Raw genomic sequence first — 17,662 nt, forward strand, 5'->3', positions numbered from 1 at the left:
CACATCTCAGCATGGCCTGTGATTTTTATTCAGCACTAAGTGGCAAATGTAAATTACAGTCACACAGAGGAGATGACCAAGTGCTGTGTGGCTGAACCTTGGTGGCTGCACAAGTACCAGTTTGCACGCTTGAATTGAAGAATTGACACTTTTTGAAAACTCTTGTGCGTTTTGAAAATGCTAATTAAGAAAGGATGGCCATTTTGTCCTCTTTCTAAATGTGGTTCCAGTGTCACACCGAAATGTTATTACTTTAAGTGCCAGAGTTCCCTGAGACTTTCCCTTTTCAGCTTCATTTAGGTTTCTGAGCTGAGATTTACAGGTGCTTTGTGTGATCAAGTGGCTGCCAGGCCATATACCGTGTGAAAGCCTGGAGATATTGCACATGTAAAAATGATCTTGCCCCAAATGTTTTTTTCTAGGGTACTAGTTTACTAGGTAATAAACATTTTTAGTAACCAACATCGTGTCAGCAAGGCTATTGTCCAGATGGCACATTTAGTCAGGTTTAAAGTGCAAGTGTACGCTAGATAAATAAAAAATGGCAATAAGTTAACCCAGTAAAAATAATAAAAAAGTGACCTCCTGCATACTCACATAGCCAAATACTAGAGGTTGGGAAGGAATTGCTGTATTTCATTGCTGAGTGGCATAAAAGCACAGAACAAGTGGATGGAAAATGTCATATTAGCATAGTTGTTTTTCAAGTGTTAGTGTTAACAAAGCTCTTTTGACAAAGTCTGTACTAGATCATTTTTTCTAACAAAAGAAAATGAGATTTGAAACTGCATCTTTAATGACCTAGGGATTTTGTTAGCATATTAATCTGAATGGTGGGCAGACTTTGTCTCCTCGAGAAGGCTGTCCTAAGATAGCCTTCACCATCTGGGGGGATGCAATACCAGGGAAAGCCTGGCCTTGGCAAAGCTGAAAGAAATGATCTTCAGATGCTTTTTGTAGGAGGACTTCTTTCATTTGCAGCTGAAGCTTACAGAGCACAACACTTGGTCTCATCTGACTATGAAACTTTTGTCAAAGCTCAGAAGAGACTTGGTAAAGTTATACAGGCATAATGAATGCTTGAATGATTTAGCCACCTCTTTGTGAACATTGTCTTTCCATCCCCAAAGAAATCCCATGTCTCTTGTACATCATTTCACCAGGGGAGCTTGGGTCTGTATGGCCAGATAATTTTGTTTCTTGTCTCCCTGTAATAAAAGTGGCAATCTTCCTGCAGGCAGAAAGGAAAGGGCAAGGTGCTTGTAGGAATTCCCATTAGAATGTTTAAAACATTCATCTAAAGGCTCTTGAGAAGGAAGACAAACTTTAAATGTCCAAGTTTTTTTTACAGAGTGCACATGAACCTAGTTAAAGTCTGTGGGTTGAAACAATGCAAAAAACCCAACCTGTAGGAGACAAAAAGGGAAAAAAAGTTAGATAAAGTATCCTGTGGAAGCCTGTTACTTGTGGAAGTTTTGGAAGTCAGAGGTGATGTGCTAAACTTTCTTCACTGAATGTATGCAATGGCAAAAATCAAGAGGATGTTAGTAAGAAGAGAGCAGTCTGAGCTGTATACAAATTGGTTTGCTGGGAATCAGGGTTTAAATTGGGGTGTCTTGAGCTCTGGTCCATAATGCATCAGAAAGTGACCTCTGCCTCAGCTGTGAAACAACTGAAAACAAACAGTGTGGTATAAAGTGGAATCAAATAAAAGCAAGAGAAACATTTTAAAATTTAGGCTTACTTGGATGTGAAAATCACTATGGCAGCAGGGTGAGTAACAGCTGTTTATTGCTTCCCTCAGATCTAGTTTAGATTATTCAATTTAGGGCTGTTCCAAGTGCCAGCTGATGCCCTCTCTCCACTGGTAATTCTTAGTCCCTTTAGTTTGGATCTAAACCCAGACTGGGGTTCCAGGAGTGACTGTGCCCATCCACACTGCTGTCCTAAGTCTTCATGGTGGTTCTTTGGTGCATCTCACCGATGTGCAATGTACACTGGTCACATTTGCACAGAGAAGGAAGGACTGGCTTCTGTTCATATCCAAAGAATTTTATTGAACATTACTAAAATACATGATACAGTTTAGAGGAACAAGCAATGATAGGCTAGATTCTGTTAATTATTTCTTTTAAGATCCATTCAGGGATGCAATTCCTGCAGTTTCAATTGTTTTTGTTATGCCACAGGCACAAACACAATGCTTACAATTATTAATTTCCTTTATAGTTGAACAAAGGAAAGAACAAAATACAAAACCAACTAAAAGTGTGCTTTAGTTCAGTTTCCTTCTCACCACCAGAAGTTCGTCCCACAGATTATGTGTTTGAGAGTTGGCTTGTGTCTGGGAGCTCTTCTTTTAATGCAGGAAGTCTGAAGCATATCACTTCCAGAATGAACAGAAAGTCCCATCCTAGGGCACCCCGGGCTAGATCTGTTTTAGCATGCAACTGAGTGCAGCAAGAGCAGATTGTTAGAACAAAGGATTTGGGGCAGAAGCATGTGTGGTTTGTGGGGGTTTGCTTCAAACCAGGTTGAATCCTGGGTTCTGCTGATCCCTGGGTTGGGATGTTTCCCAGCTTCACGGAGTGGCCTGACTTGGACCTGTTTGTCTCCATTTGGGGCAGGGTGCATTTGTGTCTACCTGCAGTGGAACCTTCAGGGTAATAGCCTCCTGATTAAATGCAGTTTCTATACAGCAAACCCCACTTTGTGGATTAAACTGGGAAAGGCAAGGGAGGACAACAGTAGGATTTGATTCCAAGCTGCACTACTGCTCTGAATTGTAATGACAGTGTGAATAAGATGACCACAGTTATGAGAAGGTGGCCACAGCAGGATGCTGAAGGTAGGGAAGGAGATCTGCCAGGGATCTGTAAACTGGCAAGTGTAATTCTTTATTCTGTGAAACAGATAGATTAAGTTTTATGCAGTTACTTTAAAGAATCTCTTCAAGGCACGTTTTTGTGGCAGGTGAAATTAATGTGTATGAATGTTCTATATTAAAAATAAATGCATCTCTTTGCAAATCTATCTTTTGCTTTAACAAAGCAAAAACATGAAGTCCAACCATTCAGACATGTTTAGACAAGTATCATCTCCCTTGTGAAGTGCTGTCCTGGTGAACTGGATTGCGAGAACAGTGCTCTGCTGAGATTGTGGTACTTGTTGGTACTGTATGGGGCACCTGTACGTGTTCTTTGTCATCGTGGCATGCACAAGCTTAACTTGAGGCATAAAAACATGTTGCTTACTTCATTGAGAAACAGCGGTTACCTTTGTTCCTGGTTTTGCTGTAGGAGAGAAATTTCATCTTCAGAGTTGGTGAGGTGTTAAACACCACTGTTTGTCATCAATACTAGATGGAGGTCAGCCTGCCTGTGTGTAGGTGACACACTGACAGCCCTCTGAGGTGTTTCTGAGCAGCATTATGGCTTGAGCACTCAGTCTGAGCAGATGTCTCCGAGGGTGAGAGGTGGGGAACCAAGTGGTGGGCTTGGTGTACCCCAGGCAAGCTTGATTTCAGCAATTGAGAGGGAATTTAACAATTTACAGAGTTTAAAATTTTAGCACTTTCAGGTATCTCAGCAAATGAACTGAATGTTCCTTTTGTTCTGATGGGTTTTTGTCTGGAGCTTTAATTAATTATGAGGTGAAATTCTATTTGGACTGGGTCCAGGCGTGCTTACTTTTTGTATAAATGGTTGGGTTTAAAAGTCATATGAAACTTGCTTGGAGCACTTTGGATTTCATCTATTTTCTCAGCAGTTCTCAGAGAAGAAACTGGATTTAGTAAGCTGATGAAATGCAACCAGATCATGACCTGTGCTCAGTCACCAGTGTTCCATATTTAAATGCCATAGGATCACAGTATTATATTCCTGAACTGGAATAATATGATGAAGTATCTTGTGATTGTATAGAATTGTGTTTCAATGAAAATATATAAAAACCAGTAGCTTGATAAATTTCCTACCTATTTAGGGAATTTACAAAGAGTTCATGCATTGCCTTTCCTGGTGATAATAATTTTTTGTTCTTAGTGTATAAAAGCTGCAGAGCATTCATAGGAGGAGAATTTTTCCAGTAATCAGCTACTTGAATTTAAAATAGAAACATTGTTTAATAAAGAATAAAGGGAAACAGTATCTATTTCCATTTTGCAAATGAAGAATAGATTATAAACCCGGGAGCTATGTAGGTGTTTAACTCTTTTAGGGAACGGACATTTAATTATCTTCACAGTCTGGGCCTTAGAAACTGTAATTTCTTTACTACCATAAACAGTTCACCCAAAACTGTGATTAAAGGCTTAAGGAGTGTATAGTTAACTCATAAAAATATGTACATAAATTTTGCTGATTCATTGCACTGTAAAGCATATCCTTATTTATTATTATAAATTAAACTCTAATGTAGCTCATGCAAAGTCCTAAATGAGTGCCATTCTTTTTCATTAGGTAGCTCTTTAAAATCAATAATGTTTTCTTTAAGGGAAAGCTTTGGCTGTTACTAATTTAAATCTCATTAACTTTTGCCTTTTTTTTCTTTAGGGTTCAAATGGAGCTACATTTTTCATTTAGATTTGGAGCTGCAGGCTATATGTAATTCCATTTAAAAACCCAAGGTAGAAAGGAATAATGTTGGGTTAACAGTAATTTAGAGAACTAAAAATTCAGAATATTTAGCATGCAGCCTACACTTGTCATTTAGCAGTAAATGGTTTTCCCAGCATAAAGTTTGGAGATGCCTGGGCGTTTGAGAAATTCTTTCATAATTAACGTAAAGTTTGCAAAACCAGATTGAAAGTCACTCTTCTTGCACCATATTCTTTTGATTTATGTACATCTCTGTGCAGTGAAAATTTGTGAATATTCTTGAGACTCAGGGTTGTAACCCCAGTCCCCTCTGTCCGTGCCTGTGTTTGCATGTCTGTTGGTTTGGGTCTGGTGGGACACTGCTGTCATCCCTTCCATCCTTCAAGCATGTTATCTGTGCTCTCTGGAGTGCCTAGACTATTTTTAAATATATGCAAATAGAAGCAAAGAAGTGCAGGGTCTGTGATGCCTGCTGAGTAGATTTGTCTCTTCTAACAGGAGAAGCAGTTCGATAGCAACTGGGCTATTAGTGGTGCTTTTTGTTATCTTAAGTTTGTAGCTCGTTAATGAGGTTGTATTTGCTTATCTTTTTTTACTGAAGACACACTAATCAGTCCCAGGGAAGAAGGAGAAAAAAAAAATCCAATTCTCATCATTTTGATGACATACTTTGGAATATTTGGTATTAAACAATAGCAGAAAATTGCATTGTGAAGGTTTATGCAGCCCCAGGCAGTCTGAAGATGGAAAAATTAGTACAGCTTTTCAAAATAGTGGTTGGCTGGAAGGGTTCTGGCACCATGTTATTCACTGTGCATCAAAATTAACACATTACAAGCAGTGGTTATTTTCAATTATGTAAAAGCAGATGAGTCTTTGGAGAGATTAAAGCGAGATTTGTAATGGCTTAGGAGAATTCTTAAAATTGACAACTTGACACAGCATGATTTCAGATTATGTGAAATCTGGCATGAGGATATTTATATGTCTGTTTGCAGAGATTCTGTTCAAAGTCATCATGATGGAAATATTTACAATGAAGACATAATAATGTCTTTAGTATGCAAATCATTCTAATTGCATTTCTTACACTGTCAGCCTCACAGTGAAATATCATTTATTTCACAAGTGACACATGAAGAAATATGATTACATTTGTGATACTCTTATTTTTAATAGAAATGCAGCAGACAGTCTTCCTATTTGAAAAACTTCTCTTTATCAGCAGTTCCCTTAACACAGTTTGTATGACGTCTGCATCTCTTTATTTCTGCTTCCAACACAGCCTCTCTCTGTTTTATTCTTCTTCCCCTCTCACAAAGGTTTGCTGTAGGGACGTGCTTCCAGAAGTGTCGGCACCCTCTGCAGGGTGCAGAGGTTGTGGGGGAGTGCTGATCCCCGTGGGAGCTGGATGCCATCCACACCTCTGAGGCTAGACCCTGTATCTTGTGAAAACAGGAATGATTTGTTGCCATTAAATTCTGCTTTAACCTTGATAAGAGCACTTGAAAAGTGCCTTTTTTTTTTTTTTTGTGCCCCGAGAACACGTGTTAGACTGTCAGACACCTCTCACTTCACTTCCCTGTCTGTAGCCCAGAATCCTTACCCTGAGGTCACATGCCTCCTGTGTGCTTTTTCCCCTCTGGCTGGGAACAGTCATTTTCCTCTTCCCTCAGATGTAGAGCTGGACAGATGACAGTTCTGTCATCTCAACTGAAAAATCTGTCATTATGAACTGAAAGAATAATGCAGTCAAAACAATATTAAAATTGACTGGGTTGAATTAAATAGAGCATTTTTAATTGGGAATGCATCCACTCACAACACTGTGTGTCATAATTAATCCTCCCTCCTGTCCTCAGCTTCCCCAGTGGGGAATTTCCCCATGATTTGCAGAATTCTACTTACATTTAGCAGGGGTGGTGAGGGAAGGATCAAGGATCAGGGGGCAGGAGAGCCCCAGCCAGGAGCCCTCCCTGAGCAGCTGAGACAGGGACAGCCTCCCCACCCCAGGTACTGAGTATTTGCAGCCCCTCACTCATTGAGGGGCCCCTCTTTATGAAGAAGATGGATGGAAGAAGGTATCCAGCTTTGTGTGTCCTCCCTAGTCACTGTGAGTTTTTTTCTATTTAAGAATTAAAGTACTGATTTTCCATGTTTCAAAGGATGGTGTCCTAAGTGGAAAACATAGTGGTTTTTCTATGGGGTGATCCCTACAGTGGCCAATCCAGGTGCAACCACCTCAACACTTTGAACTTGTCCTCAAGCTGTTATGGCAGTCAATTCCCAAAGCTGGGGCAGGAAATGAGGGCTGGGGGTTAGGTCAAGAAACTGGGAGTGAGCAAGCAAGAAACACGACAGAAAATGAGCAGCCTCCACCTTACCTACTGAGTATTGGGTAACCAGTCAGTACCAGTGGAGAGACATCAATTAAACATGTTGCTCCAGTTATGTAATTTTTTCTGGTTTATCAGTAGCTCATGTGGAGGCTTTTATGATGAATTTCAGAGTTGTCTTTTACGGTTGTGCTGTGATGATTTAATAACAATGTGCTGATGGGTGGTGGGGCTGCAGGACAGTGTCCCACCTGGATGACATGTTGACATCCAAAGAAAAGCCTTAGGTGCCCAGGGCTCTCCAGCTCCACCCCCCCGCAGCCCAGACCCAAACTTCTGTCTTTGCCGAGCCTCCTCCCGGAGCTCAAACATCTCCGTCTCCCCATTCCTCTCAGGCTCTGCTTGGTGAAACAGGCAGCAGCTGCGTGTTTTTGCAGTGAGTTGAGGCCATTGAGGATGACAGGGGGCCCATGAATAAAACACAGACCTGTTTGTTTTGTGCCGTTCTGAGCAAATGATGTATTAGTAATGAAGTATTCGCAGTTTTGTTGCTTTTTGCTTACTAATAAATGAAAGGTTCCTGTTGCCGGGTTTTGTTTCTGGCTTATGAAGTAACAGGAAAATGTGAGGAAAAGGCTGTAAACTGGGCTGGTTTGGGGTCTGTCTGCTTTATGATGGTTCTCATTTAATGATAGTCACTGCTGTGTGTCAGCTGGAAGCAGGGCCAGTTTCTGTGGGACTTCAATCAGTGTTGGCCCTGTTCTGAGTCTCCTGAGTAAAGGCTTTGGACAATGACTGGAAGGAGGATGAAGTCCCTAGGAATGTGCCCGTGGGGGGAGCTGCAGTCCCAGTGACGACTAAATGGCCCCTCTACCTCAACGAGGGGGCATCACCAGGGCTGGGGCTGGGGCAGAGAAAGGACCCAGGAATGGGAGCCCAAGGGGGGAGACTGAGGAGTTGTACTGGTGACAAGGCCTGCTCAGGGCCACCACTCTCAAATCATCTGGAAGTGGGTTGGGACTTTGGGGGAGCTGTCAGACCATAGCAGGGAGCAGGGAGAGTTACCATCAGAGCCCCCTTTTCATGGTCTGTGTTTGTGAAATGGAAATGGGTGCGGTCCCATCAACGCAGCCCTTGTTTTCACTGGAGGTGCATAACTGGGGGATGTGGGACTGCTGGTGGATTCAGTGCTGCAGGAATTTGCAATAGGCAGGTTTTAGAAAATGCATTTGTAAATGTAAAGGTGTTCCTAAGCAAATGAGCAATGCTGTGTTACAGAGCACAGCACTTCATTACCAGTTGTTGCTTCACCTAGAGAGATGTGTCTGTAGCATAGGTAGATCTTGTAATGGCTCATTTTTCAATCATTCTTCACTTTTCTTTCTTACATGTAATTATAATGGCTTGCAATAAGGAAACCTGTATGTTTGTTTATTTTAAATAGAAGCAAGCCTTAAGAACAATGTTTACTGTTTAAAAATATCTCATTTTGAAAGCACTTCATAATTCACCGCTTACAGACATATTTTAAACAAATAGGCCTCTAACACTTCTATTCATGGTTGTCTATAAAAGCAAATGCTGTTTTTATTTATGAACGTTCCTTTTACTGAAACAGAGTTTGGTGTGTTCCAGTCAGGAGTTTCCTATTTAAATTCCGCTGAATACATGCAGATAATGAATTTAAATGAGAGGAGGAATTACTACTTAGGTTAGTGCATGGGTCACAACCTTTTCAGACAGAGGTCTTCCTGTCATGCAAGTGGAAATGGTAATTGGCTCACTGCAGCTGAAATTATCTGTGCCAGATAACAGGAGGAATGGCAAGTATGTCTTAGATATCCAAAGGTAAATATGTAGAGGCAAAGTAAATGACCAAAGCTGGTTATTTGTTGCAAGTGAATTCAGATGAACTTGACTTGTGTTCATGTGCATGTCCTGACTGAAAATTGTGCATTCTCTCTCTTTTTTTTTTTTGTTTTTAATTTTTTAATGTTACAGTGTGTTCATGCAGTAGTTCACAGATATCCAAGGCTCAAAACATTCATTCTGCCTGGTGTGTTTATGATAGGGAACTAGTTTTGTAAAGCATTTGGTAATCCTCTGATGGACTGACTACATCTTTGTAAGTTAGAAAATAAATGATCAATGAGTAGGCAGAGTATGTGCAGACCCAGATATGGATATTTGTGTGAAAGGCTCCTTTCATGTGCCTGCGAATTGGTGTTTGGTGATAGGACCAAATCATGGGATCAGGTAGGTTGGAAGAGGCCCCTGGAAATCTGGAATCTGAGCTCTTGCTCAAAGGCCTGGTGTGATGGCACAGCTGGCTGTGCAGGCCAGGCAAGTGTGTTGATCAGGTATGAGTTGCCCATGGAAATTGAGGAATTTGGGCTACCAGAAATGTCCTGCTCCAGTGTCTCAGTGAATAATTGCTTAAACCTTGTACAAATACCATGGAGGTCATCCACAGGAATAACTTAGTCCTGCTTTCCTCTTGTGGTGGGGTGTGATACTCTCCCATGGCTCTTTTGAGTCTCCTCGCTCTCTTCTTATGTCGAGTAATCTTCCTCTGCCACAGGTGAGATGTGGGAAGAGCCCTTACAGCAGACCTGGGTTACTCAAGGATTCCCCTCTGCAGACAGGGGAAGAAATTAATATAGCCTGGTGTATTCAACAGGGAGTCTGTCTTCTTAACCTAATCCAAACTCAAGAGGACTCTGCCCTGAAAGCAGATAACGCAATTCAAACTGTCCACATACTTGAAAAACAGATGAAAAATAAAATAACCTTGTGCATGTACTGCACTCTGTCTGCCCCACAGAGACTAGAAAGTTAATAGAGGTTCATTCTCTTCAATTTTTAATTCTTATTATTCACAGTTCTTTCCTACAACTCCCTTCTGGGAATAACAAGCAGTGGATATAGAGTTTTCTAATTGTGTGATTACTTGAGTCTGCAACTGCCTGATCTGGGATCTAGTTTCCATTTACTTTACCTTCAGTAACTTTATTCAAAGGGACTAATGAAAAGAGACTCATCAATTATTGAGATGAATTCAGCTTTGTTCCCAAAGTTTGCATGGTGCTAAAGACATGAAAACAGAAGTGTGTGAAAGTCTCTGTGGTTAATGTGATTGGCTGGATACTATTAAAACCATCTTGGAGAGTGTCCTTAAAGAACTCATGTATAGTCGACACCACTTAAAATATTAAATGCATATACCTTCAGGTATAAAGTGTATTTTCGGTGTGTTGCTCCTTACCTGAAATCTTGTTAGGATAAAAGTTTTATTTATAAATGCAATGGAATATTTTCAGTCTGTTTTACTCGCTAGTAGTATCAGTTACTATTCTCCCTTAGATAGCGATTCTTCTTTCTTTATATCTCCTTTGTGTGAGGATAGTTCTGTGCACCAAAGAAGTATCAGAGATGCTGGGAAATCTCTCTTTGTGCTTTTCCATCACTCATTAATTCCCTCAGGAATCTGAAGAGCTAATAAAAATGGCAATATTCATTGCACAACGTGTTAGAAAAAATTACTTTTTCCGCATTCTAGAGCCTGGAAAATGGAAGTATTTTTATTTACTAGATTTTGTGGACAATATATTAAAAAAAATGGAGTTCAAGTAGGTTTCAGAACTGGGTAAACAGCTAATTTACAGTCTTTGAGTTCATACTTGTGTTTGTACTGATTTCTTGAGTACTTGAGTTTTTCTTTTATGAACTTAAGAATTTAAACAGGAAAGTTTTGTTACTTGGTCACTCCAAGAAGCAGCTGTAATGTCAAATACCTGATCTGGCTCCTCCAGTCTAGAGTAACATACTTTTTCTGCCTAAAGTAATGTTTCCTTTCTAGTTGGATAAAGAAAAAAGGGAGATATGCAAATATCATGTTATTGCATGGCTGACTTTGAAGAAATAGAGATTAATTTATGGATCCTCAGACGACAAAAAAATTTTAGTTGTTTGGATATCTTGTTTGCCACAGATCATCCACTTGGCTTTACATCTGTAGAACAAAGAAGGAGGCTGGGCAGAGGCAGGAGTTTTGCCAATGAACTTCCCCACAACTCTTCCAAATCTGTTGCCCCATTGCAGGAGGAGAACTGGAGCAGGAAGGATGGGCCAGGCAGTGCCAGAGGGGCTGAGAAGCCAGGACAGGCTGGGGCACATTCCTTGAACCCATGTATGGGACTTCACAAAATACATGAAATCATGAAGCCATGATTTCTTTATTGTTCATGTCCTGGCTCTACTGCTGTTGATTTTCAAGGTGCCTTTTACATTGTTTTCTAACATGGTGACAGCTGTGGAGAATCAAGGCATTATATTGAATATTTAAAACCAAGCTGCTTTTATAAGTTCCAGTTTCTGTTTACTTCAACACAGGCTCTTTAAAAACCTGCCAGATACTGAAGTGATTAGGAGATCAAGGTCACCAAACACTCATTTTTAAGGTAAATATGCTGCATTTTAAGCAGTTGGTTTAGTGCCCTCTCTCTCTGTGCTCAGCAGAGCGATCTGCTCCACGCAAAGAGCACAGCTTTGGAAGGGCACTTCAGATTCCATCTGTCTCCAGGAACATCTGACTTGGAAGAGGTAGCAAAGAATATGATGAGAACAGAGATTTTCTTTCCCTCACAGAATGTGTCTCAGAGCTCTCTGTCCCCAGCAAAATCTTAACCTGCCAGCTGTGATTTGCTCTTCTCTCCATCAGCAAGCATTCCCAAAAGCCCCTGTGATAAGGTGCCACCTGAAAAGCTGGCTCTGACAAGTGCTACAGGATGAAATGCCCCTGTCCAGTCACTTCTACTGACACTGCTGCAGCATTTTTGTTCTTCAAGTATGATTTCTAAGTCTTGACCTCATTAATATGCCATTGCTCCTGGAAGCTGAGACTTTGTTCAGGTTTTTTTCTCTCCCTAGAGAATTCGGGTGATCTACTAGTATATTTTCTTTTGCATTTTCAATATAAGACTGAAATGCTCCTGGCACCATATGCATATGTAATTCAGAGCAGAGCAATCCGTGGTTATTTGAACCTCTGGCGATATATATTTACAGTGTGTTTGACCTCAAAGGAAATGATGAGTGTTCGACTGGAATATTTGACATTTGAGTTGGGTTGTTTAGCTGCATATCATAAGAAAAACTGGTCAAAAAAATGAAGCAAGCACAAGACTTAAAAACCTTTTGGTCCATCTTATAGAAATTTGAAGGTTTGATCAAAATTTGGAAATATATCAGATAATGTGTATGTATAACTAAATGCATTTTTCCTTATTTATGACCCAGATTTGGATAAATATTTGCATGTTGCTAAATCTAGTAAAGTAGGCTTTTTGCACTTATCAGTACTTGCTTTAGGAATTCTGGAATATTTGCACTTTTGCGTGTCCTGAAAGTCCCAAACTTTTTCACCAGTAAATTTGAATGGTCTGCTTCTTGCTAGAAAAAAATCAGAAAGTAGAGATCAGAGTATAGAAACTACAAAGTCTGTGGGTGATCGTCCTCTTAGCTGTTGTGTTTCTATAGCAAAATAATCTTGGTTTATTGCTGAAACAAGATGTTACTGTGATAGAAATTAACTAGTTGGAGTTGTTAACAGGGTAGCAGGAGAAGCATGGCAAAATTCACCCATCTTGGATCATGATAAACTTGTTTTTTTCCTCAAGATTGGTGGTTTTCTAATTGGTCTTATCTCCAACAGATACATTTTTGATTTACTGTATTTCTCAGGGGACAACTATTTGTATTTTTTTTCTAAAATGCAGTTTAAAATTTGAGCATAGTCAGAGTCAAAACCAAAAGTCCACTTGACTCAGAGAAGGGTAAAACTGTAACTCACAGAAAAGAAACATCACAGACACTTTACCTGAACTTCCCCCTCCTTTCCTGCCTGCTATTTGCAGTCACTCCTCTGCTGCTGGAGAAGGGCACTCTCCACATCTTCCTGAAGTACCGCCAGTACGGACAACTCCTTCTCCCCTGTAAAACTGGGTAACTTGCTCTCTGTGTTGGAGATATCAGCTCAGATATCTTTAGTTAGAGTGGATTTTTATTAATAGCTGTCAGAGCGTCCTTTGGCCATCCAGTTTGGTAGGTCAGCCAAGCTGAGGGAGCTCCACACGCAAAGAGCTTACCCTGCTTCGGAGGTGACATCCATTATTTTGAAGAGTGAGCAAAGTGGTCAATGGACTGTTTTATTTGAAATGTGTTCTCTGACCAGCAAATGTGTCTCTGAACATCGGAGTATTTAAAGATTACTCCAAAGGGGGGGGGGTGGTGTCTGTCAGTTTTTAGGCGGTTCAGCTCCCTGACAGGGCTCATGGTGTGAGGAGCAGGGGACCACATGCTGGGCTCTGCTGACTGTCAGGTCTCACGTGGCAGTGCCAGGCTGTGATGAGATGCTGGCAGGGGTCTGCAAGCACCACAGCAGCATTAGCATAGTGTAGCCAGAAAGCCAGAGATGTGAAACCAATTATGCATGGCAAGGCTGATCCAATACCCTGACCCTTGTGAAGATCACGTCCGGCCAAAGCTGTTAAAGGTTTTACTGTGTTTGCTCAAATGCAGGACGTGTTCCCTCTTCTCCAGAATCAAGATCTGAAAATACCAAGTTGCCAAAAATTCATTGCCTGTAACTGATTTCTCTCCTTTAAGATTCTAAAAAATTTGCATCCCTCTTTGGACATCCTTAATGGAGTGCATCTATCATTCCTACATGTCTGCAGAGCCCGAGTATGGTGGATATCAGTTCCTGGACTCTGCTGTTCTACAGCTAATATGTACATAAAAATATAACTCTTATATTAGAGGAATGGTAATTTTATTTCTGACTATGTACCTGCAGTCACAAGCATTGCTTGCTTTGTGGAGCAATAAATTTAATACATTAGCTGGGTTTTTTTAATTATTTATTTGTAGATGATTTCAATTTAAAATGAGATTTTCAGGTAACAAGGTAGGCAAACATGTTTAACAATGCCATGATATAAATTGCTGTAGGTGACAGATCCCTACAAAAATTATAACAGGCAGATTCGCTATGCAAAAAATTATTTATATGGCAGCAATCAGAAAGACAAATTACTCAGAGACTATGTACATGCTCCTCTGTAATTGCTCATAAATTATATGGTTCATGTTAAAATGCATCTAGACTCCCTAGACAGTGAGATTTATTTAAAATAAGAGTAATGGGAAATTATCAGGAAATGTTGAGGAAGACGATGCAGTACACGCTTTGGGTTGATTGTTGACATAAAAGTAAGTTATTGTCAGCCAACTTAAACTCTTACTTACTTAATAATTTTGAAACCTTCATTCTCAATTCACTCTCTCCTCAGGTTGCATTAGCCTGGCTAGATAACTGGGATGGGCTCAGTGGGGCTCTGCCATGATTCACTGCTGCTGTGTTTCCCAGCCCCCGGGGACACACTGGGACTCTCTCCTGCACCCGTGCAGGGCTCTCGTGTACCTGAACACTTTCGTGTTCTACACAAGAGGGTGGAATTAGTCACTTGGGGCAGAAGTTACGCTGAGGGAGTGGGGACACTGACTGATGGGCAAACCTCTTTTCCTCAGGAACCTGGGCTAAAAAGGGGACAGTTTTTTTCCATAGTCTCTCAGTGCTCCAAATCTAAAATAAAAAATATTTCAAAAAATTATTGAAGGTTTCTAAAGTACACCCAGAACATACAGGATTTAATTTGAGTTGGCTTTCAGTCAGGCATTTACCAGGTGATTATAGGGTAGCAGAGAAATAGCTTATATACATTTATTATGTAGTAAGTTCCTCTCTCTAATGCCGTTATTTTTCTCTTCTTACCACCCTGATTATATTACATATTGAGAGCCAGCCCCAAAAAAATGACAGCAAACTTTGTTCTGGATAATGGAGTGCTGGACTCCACCTAAGCAGCTCCAGTCATTTGTAATGACAGCTTGGAGAATACTCCAAAAGAATCTAACAATGCTCACGCTCCAGTGACTGACAGCACGGCAAGAGGAAAAATTCCAGCTTCCATGTGAGTGCAGGGAGCCTGACCTAGATTTTAGCCTCTACAGCTTCATAAGAGGAAACATTCTTGACTGTGTATTTAACAAGAAAAAAAAGAGTGAGGGGAAAAAAGTCATCTCCTGTTTGATTAGTCTCTCTTCAATAATTAAGATTTAGTCAAGTCGGTCTGTGAGACTTCTGCCCTCCGCAGATGTCACCAACCCTGTAATGAATGGTTGCTCCGTTCCCTGTGTGCTCTCCTCTGTAATTACCACCTCCTGACATGCTGCAGGGAGGGAGCTCTTGCAGGGGAGCAGCGGGGGCAGGCAGGGGCAATGGGCAGGCACAGCCTGCCTGCACCTTCCCCTCCACCCGGCTCCCTGTGTTGGGGTCAGCCTTGCTGTGGGCTGTGAAAATCTTCCATTTGGACACTGTTAATGGGAAAAGGGTCTCCTGTGTAAATTTCCTTTTCTTTAATTTCTTCTTCGAGATGCAGGTGCTGTGCTGGGCTCAGGTCACTGTGCCCAGTGCCGACTAGAGCGCTGGCAGTGGCCAACAGAGCACCAGCACCACTGTCTTGTTCTCCTCTGGGGGCAACTAGAGATGGATTTTAGCCACTCTAGTGACCTGCTTGTAAATAATCTTTCAAATGCCTTCCATCTCTTCCACTTCAACAAGTCAAATTTTGAAAATAAAACAGTAGAGAAGTGCACACCAGAAGGGAGAAGTTTTCAAATCAAAGTGGAAGATGAGACAGATTGAATGACACTGAAGGATGATTAGCATTAATTTGAGCTGTGCTTCGACAAGTTGTTTGATGTGGATGTGGGAGAAATTTTACTGGAATCAGAGGCATTTTCAGCTTCCAAAGCTGGATTTCCATATTGGGTCAGTACCTGACTCCATAACTCCTCCTAATTGTGACTCTGCTCTGTGAAATAAATGAAAAACTGGCACCATTCTGCTTGACCCTCAAGCTTTCCATATGTGTCTGAATGTCAGTTATTCTTTGCTGTGGTTTAACTTTGCTGAACCAGCACAGGTTTGAAAGCATTAGGTGATGTGACAGGATTCGATTGACACAAGATTGACAGGATTAATTAGTCTGGGTCTGAATTCCAGTTCTGGGCACCCCTATTCATTTCAGCTGAGACTTTTGTGTCTTTGCTAAAGTGCAGGAGGAAGGGTGCCTTTGAGAATATCTGTGTGTCGTGGAGAACAAGGGATGAGCCATCTGGAGAGCTCAGCATTGCCTTTCACATCCCTCACTGAGAGAAAGTGACTGTGAGCTCTGCACTGCTCTTTAATTGTAAATCACACCAGCCTAAAGAGCAGGGCTTATAAAAAGCACAGAGTTTTGTGAGGAAGCTCTGTATGGAGTACAATGATATCTGCTCGATGTAAAAGACTTCAGTCCACTCTATAAAATAATTCTATAAAAGAACCGGGCTTTAACATAAAAGTGGATTGGATGGGGTTGTAGGATTGGGAGAACCAGCTCTGCTGCTGGTTGCCCATGTCTGTGTAACAGTGATGCAGAGAGAGGCCAGTGCGGTGTTTCCTGGGGTCCTGACAAGGGCGTGTTCGAGTTACAACGTGCAGCTTTGGTCACAGTGAAGGATGTTATAAACCTGGAGGGGATGCACTGAGAGCAAATACTTCTGTGCAGGATTTTCAATTAATTATTATCCAAACTTGTCCTGTTGTGTGTGGCACTAAGTGTGAGAGGGTGAACACAGAGGAAGCAGTGATGCTGCAGCAGTGAGGAAAACAAGAGTCAGTAAATTGCTGATGGCCCTTCAGTTGATGTCATTAACAGCAGCTGTTAAAAGCAAGAAGCAATGAATTTTAGTTTAAAGCAACGGGATGTTTTCATCAAAATGAAAATGAAAATTGAAGTTAACCAAAACTGTGTGTACATAACTTCAGGTGAAGGATTTGGTTTGGGGACTTTTCTTGATGAGAAGTCAGCTGGCACAACCAGCTGCTGTGTTTGTACCTGCCAGCAGGGTGGGGGCAGGAGCAGGGAACACCCTCTGGGTAGAGGTGTTCTAAGACCTCCCTTTGCCTGCCAATACCCTCGTGACCGTAGGTACATAACACAGGTTTGAGTATTGGGTTTCCCTTCCCTCCTGAGCTTATGCTAGTTTGGGGTTTTTTTACAAGTAATGTTTGTTTTGCAATGTTACATGGAAGTTATGTATCAGAAAAGTATGAAAGTGGTCAGTGTCAACAGGTTTTAAATATGGTTCAGGTGCATGGCTCATGTGATCAGAATACAGTTAAAGCCGATTTATGGCAATGGGAAAATTAAAACCCTCCATTTATCACAGGTACTTTTGAATGATGGAAGAGAAGCCTGAAAAGATGTCAGACGTAATTTAAAGGCTGTAAAAACTGCTAAAAAAAGGACCAGACCTGATATTTCCCCATGTGTAGAAATTTTGGTTTGCTGCATTTGTTTAGGAAGTAAATTAAAAAATCACTTGAAGAGTGCATGCTATTGAAGATGTATATGAAATCAAGAGTGTATAAGGATATCCAACATTTATAGTTTGAGAATTAATGTTGTAAATGCAGAAGAGGCAAACTGAGCATTACTTGGTTGAATTTGAGGTAGCTGCATGAAGGGTAAAGATGCTCCACTTACTTGTAGCTGAATATGATCAATAAATTCTGAAAACTACATATTTAATCAAGTCTATTAATTTTAGGTAATGTGT

General features: G+C 40.9%; 1 protein-coding gene across 1 annotated transcript in view; it reads left to right on the forward strand.

The window, feature by feature from the left end:
* IL1RAPL2 (interleukin 1 receptor accessory protein like 2) overlaps positions 1 to 17,662 on the forward strand; it is a 367,348-nt gene that overhangs the window by 163,799 nt on the left and 185,887 nt on the right.

The sequence above is a fragment of the Lepidothrix coronata genome, unplaced genomic scaffold (assembly GCF_001604755.1).
Source record: "Lepidothrix coronata isolate B3197 unplaced genomic scaffold, Lepidothrix_coronata-1.0 Scaffold2, whole genome shotgun sequence".
Classification (NCBI taxonomy): Eukaryota; Metazoa; Chordata; class Aves; order Passeriformes; family Pipridae; genus Lepidothrix; species Lepidothrix coronata.